This window comes from Sapajus apella, unplaced genomic scaffold (assembly GCF_009761245.1).
Source record: "Sapajus apella isolate SASKATOON/1434 unplaced genomic scaffold, GSC_monkey_1.0 scaffold26, whole genome shotgun sequence".
NCBI lineage: Eukaryota > Metazoa > Chordata > Mammalia > Primates > Cebidae > Sapajus > Sapajus apella.
In genome coordinates, this window is record NW_022436966.1 from 26,523 (window position 1) to 34,347 (window position 7,825).

The following is a 7,825-nucleotide window of genomic DNA, read 5'->3' on the forward strand; positions in this document are numbered from 1 at the left end:
AGTCTCTTGTGGTGACAGGTGAGGGGACATGGGTGGAAGGACAGGGCTCTCAGCCTGCACCTTCCTTGGGATCTGGAGGTTGGGCTGTTTTTTGTGCTTGGCCCTTATGCTCTTCTCAGCAACCTAAACATTTGTTATCAAGGGAGAAGGTGTCTTTCCCGAAACTCGTGTTTGGATACAGGTTCTCTGCAATGTATGGTCGTTGGAGAAAGAACAAAGGGGTTGGATATGTGGCCTGCCTGCAGTAGGTGCCTCCTCAATGCACCAAGAACCTGAGAGATCCAGGAAAGGGGAAAAGAGGGAGGAGGGGTGAGTAGTTCATCTATCAAGTTTTTATAGATGAAGAAACAGAGGCTCAGAGCAGTTAAGCAACATGCCCAAGGTCACACAGCTAAAAGGGGATGAAACCAGATTCCAGTGCAGGTCTTTCTGACCCTACCTTCTCCCAGTGGCAGAGGCCTGCTTCCTTGTGGGCAAAAGCAGAAAGACATACCCTTTAGCAGTCTCCCGTTCTTGGAAGGCTGGAAGCCATGCAGGCATTCACCTGGTTTCCTCTCTCTTCCTCAGGACTGCTGTAAAGGTGTGCAGGGAGTCTAGCTCTCTTTTCTGGACTTTGAGATTTCAGAAATAGAAGTATGTCCATGGCTCCTTATCACATCCGCAAATACCGAGAGAGCTACCACAAGTGTGTCGTGGGTTTCTTCTCCACAGGGGTGAATGAACACACCTTGACCACCTTCCTCCAATTGCTGAAGCTGCCCCAAGCACTTGTGCTCTTACCCGGGGGGCCGCTCACACATCTCCTGCTCTCTGGCTCTTGGCTCCTCATGGTGTTCAGCCTCAGCCTCAGCCTCCTCTGTGCCCTGTGGTTCTTTGCCAAATATCCCTGGAGGAAGTATGAAGACAGGACACTGCGCACAGACATGTCTGACATACCAAATCCTACCTGAGTGAGCGTGGCTCTTGCTTCTGGGTGGCTGAGTTTGAAGAAAAAGTGTTGGGCATGGTGGGAGCTCTGCCCATTGATGATCCCACCTTGAGGGAGAAACAGTTGCAGCTGCGTCACCTCTTCGTAGATATTGAGCACCATCATCAGGGGACAGAAAAAGCCCTGGTCAGGACTGTCCTCCAGTTTGCCTGGGACCAGGGCTACAGTAAAGTTGTCCTTGGCATGAATACATTGTAGTTCTCTGGCCTGGCCCTCTACCAGGGCATGGGCTTCTGGGAGACTGGTCAGTCCTACCTCACCTTGATTTGGAGGCTAGTGGCTGTTCCTACAGTTCATCTACCACCTCCCTTCTGCTCAGGCAGGGGGGTCTGTGATCTCTTTCTTTGTGTATTGGTTAGAATAGAATCCACTCTGCTGTAGCAGTACGCAGTCTCCAACCTTCCAGTGCAATGACACAATAAAAGCTTATTGTCCATTCTCATCTGTGTCCCTTGTGTTTGATTGTAGGGTGGCTTCTGGGGTTCTGCTTCTTTCAGTCTTTTTGGGTCTTTTCTGTGTTGATAAAAAGAGTCAAACTCTGTAAAATATTTTCAGAGATTTATTCTGAGCCAAATATGAGTGACCAGGGTGTAAGAGTTAAAGAAAGAGGAAAGAAACACACAAAGTGGCTGAACAGTCAAAGACAGGTTTATTCTGGAGAATAAACTTTAGAGGGGCTTTTGCCAATTTCAGTCAGGAGCACTCTCTCTTACAGACTAAGAGCACTTAAGGGTTTTAGGGTGAGAGTTTATCACAGGCTTAGAATGTTTCTATGTGGAGAAGTTTATTGCAGGGTTGGAATGTCTCTGGTCAGAGAGGTGGTTACCTTGGGGCTGACATCTCTCTGGCCAGAGGGGAGGTTATCTCAGGGCTGGCATGTCTCTGGTTGGGGAGGGGTTTATCTTAGAGTTGGAATGTTTCTGGTCGGAGATGTCATTTGTGGTACATGGGCATGCTGGCATTAAGCATTAGGATGATGGCCTTTGGGTTGGAATTAGATGGTTGATCAAGGGGAACTTTAAAATGGTGGTGCTTGTCCAAGACAGAGATGCTCCTGCTCTGTTAATCCAGACCCTATGGTTACAAAAAGGACAAGGGGTGGCATTTTCTTTCTGGCTACTTCCTGCTGATAGGAGGATGGAGAGTTTTCTGGTCTCAGATTGACTGAAGGAGTAACACTGTCTGTGGATGTTTTTGGGTAGTTATCTGTGAAATGGCCATGATCCTGTCAGTTAAAAATCTTTTAAAAAGATTAAATAGGCTGGGTAAAAACATTAGTCCTAGGCATATCATTAGGAGAGGGCCCTCAAATGGGATGACCCATGCTATGATTTCGTTCCCAAACCAAGAATTTATTTAACTGTTTTGGTATTCCCTTAGCTTTTTGGCCCTTCCTTCAAGTTATTTAACAGTGTTTCTTACTAGGCCCGATTGGTTGAGATAGAATCAACATTCCTTAACTCAGTGAGAGGCAGAGGTGCATGTTTGGAAAGGCCCATGTGTTATTTTCTGTTAGTAAACATTAATTAAAAGACAAATAATGGTAGGACTGGTTTGCTTTCTTATACTTGGTTTAAGCATTTGCATACAATGCAGCAAGAATAATTACGTATTACATAGGCCTTTTAAATTAGCATTGATGGAACTTTGTTCCATAGAAGGAATCTGAGATAAGATCTTTTAGAGCTGAGCCCAGCCATGGACCTGTACCATTAAATACCTACGTGTTGGGTGAATTCCTCTCCCCTTGAGGTTTTAAGATAACTTGGGGTTCCTGGCCTGTCAGAAAGTGATATTGTTTACTTACCACAGACCAGAAACCCTGTACGGAGACTGTGTACACAAAAAATTAGGCCAGTTTCCAAGGGCTTTCTTGGCTTCATAAGTCAAGTTAGATTCCTTAAAGGAGAGCACACCATTCCAGTCAAAGCCTTAGTAGAATAACCAGTTTTCCAATTGTTTCCTGTTACAAAAGAAAATAGATTCGTATTGCACTTATGCAAATAACTATATTGCCCTAACTTAAAAATACTAAAAAAAAAAAAAAATGAAAAAGATTACTTTAGTCTCTAGAGGACCAGAAACAAGACAACAATCATTTATGGATGACGAGAAGTTTTAGTTAAAGTCACAATTGTCAAGGATATCTGTTACTTTTGTTGCACACAATAATTTTAATATAACAATTACAATTATTACTGATAAAGCACACTAAAATACATCAGAATTATAGGAGCCTCCTATAACTTTGGAACACATACCAATAACATATTTATACAAATATAGCCCAAAGAATGCCAAACACCATTTTATATTTGACAATGCTTCCTATATGATTTTATACCAAATAAGCTAAATTTTACCTTTATATTAGTGGGCTATTAATGTTAAACTCACTTTTTAATAAAACCTTGTAGATACATTTACCCAATTTTAATGTTTAACCATAAGGTAAGGTTTTTATAGACCCTTTTTAACCCTTTACATACTTTTTATAATGTTTGTTAAAGAACAAGTTAGTGCTTTAAGAGAAACCCATTGTGCTTTTCTTTTCTTGCTCAATTTACAGAAAACTGGATGATACCCCTTCAACTTTAGCCAATATGTTTACAAACAGAATTTCCTTTTAAATTCTTAAATCTTCAAAACAATGATTTAGCCTTTAGATCTAGGTAAAAAAACCACATTCTCATTCCTCCTTATAATCTTTTAACCAAAAGTATATGTAAACTGCTTTTTCAATAGTCTTAAATACATGTTACACTGTTAACTTTTAGCAACCTTTGCTTTTGTTGCTAAGTTTCAGATTTTAATTATGTACTAAGTGTAGAGTCTAAGACCTAGACAGAAGTGCAAATAAGGTTTGGCTTCTTCCAGCATTTAACTCCATATGTCCTAGGTCATACCCAGTTGCAAAGCAGGCAAGTTGTACAGCTACGAGTTATAGTGGCATTTTATAAAGCATTCATGAGGTCTAATCACTTTTAAATTGTACAACACTTCCTGCACAAATCCCTTTTATAAAATTTTTTACAACTTTCACAATCTCTGACATGCTCCAACTTTCTGACTTGTTGTAAACACCCCTTTCTTTAAATGAGTGAATTTACTTTAGGACAAGAATTTACCATTTAAGATTCTTTTCATATGAACTCTTTTTCCTTAATATCTTTTGCATAGCTAGGAGTCATGGCTATTTTCACATGTTCCCAAGCCTTTTCTATTTTTATTAACTTATAGTTTAGCTTTGAAACAAAGATGATAACAGTTCTTTCCCAGAACAAACTTCCTTCATGTCTGTGGACTAGACTGCCTAAGGCCACATATTAGGAATTAGGATATTTTGCTGGGTGTGGTGGCACATGCCTGTAGTCCCAGCTACTCAGGAGGCTGAGGCAGGAAAATCACTTGAACCCGGGAGGCAGAGAGGCAGAGGTTGCAGTGAGCTGAGATCACGCCATTGTACTCCAGCCTAGGCGACAGAGTGTGACTCTGTCTAAAAAAAAAACAAAAAAAGGGGGAAAAAAAAAAAGAAAGCACCACCAACAAAAAAGAAGTTAGGATCTTTTACTAAATAGTTCAAGATGTAGTTATCTTCATTAAACCAATATTGTTTCATTTATTAAAGAATTAAACAAGCAAAGATTACTGTGTTTGGGCTGAGTTACAGTTTTGTAGCCTCTATGCCAATTTTGACATCTTATAGTATTTGGCAGAGATAAGTCTGGAATTGCTTGATTAATAAATGCAAACAAAAATATATGCTGGCAACTCTTAAGACATTTCTAATCTTACTGTACCAGTAAGTTTTAAAGATTGAAGTCACATGAACTGAAAGTTTTCACAGCTTTTACTTTTCCCCTAAAAATATTTGATTTAAATGCTTATTTTAATTAGACCAATTAATTAGAGCTTTTTAAATAGACACTGGACATATAACACATATATAGCAACACAGACGACCAGAAGAAGATCCAGTAGTCGTAAGATTTTTTTTCGTTGTTAATTTCCCAGCTGGATTATTGGCCTTTAGGTGAGGCCTTTTAAGAACAGGGCTAGGAAAACAGTTTCCAGGGCCTAATAAACAAGTATAGTTGAAAGACAAAGACAGATTTTGATAGGTACTTATTCACCTGTAATTCCAGGGGTTCCATGACGAAGACAGAGATTTCTCCCAAAATGGGATTTATGGTGCTTTTCTGTTTTTCCAAGGAGTCCAGGGCCACCGGAAGTCATTTCAGGGTCTTTCATGCATGCACCAAGAGTCGCAAGAGTGAAAAAAAGTATTTAATTCGACGGGGGAAAAATCTTTTCCAGGAAAACAAGATTTATGAAAAGAAAAACATAAAGGCCTTTTGAATATACTCATAGCTTGGATATCCATTTTAATTAAGCTGGGTGCTTTTTATCAGGGGTGAGAGTGGAGGCTAGAATTATATGAATATCATGCCAAGTTAAATTAAAGGATTGGGTTATGTGTATGAATTCCCCACGACAATGAGATGGATCTTCAGAGAAAGATCCAGATGCTGTTTGATTTGTGACAAATCAGACATGGAGAAAGGGACAAGAACTCCAGCAATGCCTTCAACCCCAGCCACTTCCTGGAGAGGGAGAATGGCAGAGGTGATTTGACTGGTTAGAGTAGTTTTTGAATGGCTAACAAGTGGAAAAGGAGGAGGAGCAGGGTTTAGGGCAGAACACTTGGGGGCAGGAGGGGCCACCAGGGCTGAAGGTTTGGCCAGGCAAGGAACGGATGCAGGGGGATGAGAATATGGAGAGGGTTCACCTGTAGGGTCAAAAGGGGTTTCAGAGAAAGGGGTTGAGAAGGAAGGAGTTTTGGAGGAAGGAGAGACCCGGGAGGGTTTTCATTAATAAGAAGAATTTCATGACGGGGTGCAAGCTTGGCACAGGAAGGGTCAGGACCTAAGGTAGAAGAAAGCCTGAATATAAAGAAGCTCTCGCCATTTGCCATTCCTGGTTATAAAGTTATCGAGGTCCCTGAGAATCTGAAAGTCAAAGGTGTCATTTGTGGGCCATTGCTTGTCATTATCTAATTTGTGTTGGGGCCAGACCATGTTGCAATTAAAAAAAAAAAAAAAAAACCACTTTGGCTTTATGCTTCCCATAAGCCAAGTTTGGTGAGGTTGTGAAAGAGACAGGCCAGTAGGAATCTGGGACTGTCTGGCACTCATGTGGACTGGTAAGAGAAAACCAAGGGTGTCTGTTTTGTTCTAGGCATTTCCAGACAAAAGACAGAGACCTAGAATCCTTTTCATGAAGAGGATGGTCAAGCTGAGAAGAAACTGGGTGTCCCCAAGATTTCTTCTAGCTTAGTCCCATTGGTCCTCCGAGAACTGGGATGTCAGACCTGACTTTCCTGGGTACTGCAAGAAGGTCAGGGAAGGGCAGATCTTACCAGTTGGCTGGATTAATGTCTGATGTGGGATGTTCAGTTGGAATTGGCAAAGGGCCTTTTGGATGGGAGCCACACGAGGAAGACAGAGAGAGAAGGGAGGATGAGGGAGGAGGAGGGGACAAGGGTTAGAGAGCAAAATACTCCCCATTGTGGGTGGTTGGAGATGGATTCCTGAGACCTGAGGGTTTTGAGAACCTCCTGGGGAGTAGTCCCAGCCCAAGCCTTGCAGTCCTCTTCAGGTTAGTTGTCCTCCTCATGCAAATTGCTTGAAAAGTGAAGTGAGAGACAACATGGGGCAGTGAGTGGCCAGACACTCAGGATCCAGCAGGATGAGCTGCTGCTGCCCACTGCCTCCTGGGTTGCAAGAGAGCCTCTACCCACAACACCCATCCCAGGTTTTGGCACCAAGTCTAAGAGTTAAAAAAAAGAGGAAAGAAACATGAAAAGTGGCTCAACCATCAAAGACAGGTGTATGTTGACGAATAAAGCTGAGAAAAGCTTTGACCAATTTTGGTCAGGAGTGCTCTCCCTTACGGACTGAGAATATTTAAGGGTTTTAGGGTGAGCTCACTTACCACAGGCTTGGAATGTTTCTGTGTCTCAGAGAGCAGACTTCAGAGAGAGCAGGTTATAAAATGTTACTCAACGGACTTAAAAGGGTGCCTGGCTCTTAGTTGATTATCTCCTGGATTTGGAAAGGAAGGAAGGAAATATATACAATATACAGAGTTAAGTAAAACCCATCTGATGAGAATTTATGGTTTGTAGGGCATGACTCCCCAAACCCCTTAGATAGGAATTTGGGCAAGATAAAAAAATCAGCTTAGTCCTCATCTGTTTTATTTTCTGGTGCCATGAAAATGTTCCATTAAAAAAACACAAAATAATAATAAACATTTATTTAGTGCATGAATCTGCAGGTCAGCAATTTTGGCTGGGCTTGGCTGGCAGCTCCTCTGGTCTCAGACTGCATTGTATAAGTGCTGTGGGGTTGGCTGAAGGGACAGGGCCACAGGGCTCTTTCAACTTCCAACAGGCTAGCTCAGGCATCATTTCAAATAAATTGCAAAGGAGCAAAAACAAAAGCAGAAACAACAAAATATGTTTTGAAGCCCCTGCAGGTATGACATCTGCTGTCATTCCAGTCTCAGGGGTAGAGAGAAAGCCACCTCTGCAGTCAGCGGAGCTACAAAGTCACATAGCAAAGGGCTGGGATGCAGCCAGGGGAGAAGAATCAAGGCCAGCATCTCAATCAATCCACTCTAGCACCAAGGTCTCTGTGGAGGGGACAAGGGCCACTGGGATGGAGTCCGGGGTTTAATCTGGGCTATCTAAAAATATTAAAAATACTTATTGCTTAATTCACTTAAAATAATAATAAGCATGTTACATGGTAACATAAGTAACCTATTTTTAGC

At 41.8% G+C, this 7,825-nt stretch overlaps 1 long non-coding RNA gene and 1 pseudogene across 1 annotated transcript; one reads left to right on the plus strand and one right to left on the minus strand.

Moving 5' to 3' along the window:
* Positions 1-1,352, plus strand: LOC116560379 (annotated as a pseudogene).
* A 4,684-nt stretch (positions 1,353-6,036) lies between these two features.
* Positions 6,037-7,181, minus strand: LOC116560420. The gene is made up of 2 exons (XR_004272965.1): positions 6,983-7,181; positions 6,037-6,672 (listed from the first exon to the last, which is right to left on the minus strand). It is a non-coding gene; the product is annotated as an uncharacterized LOC116560420 (long non-coding RNA).
* Positions 7,182-7,825: the final 644 nt, after the last annotated feature.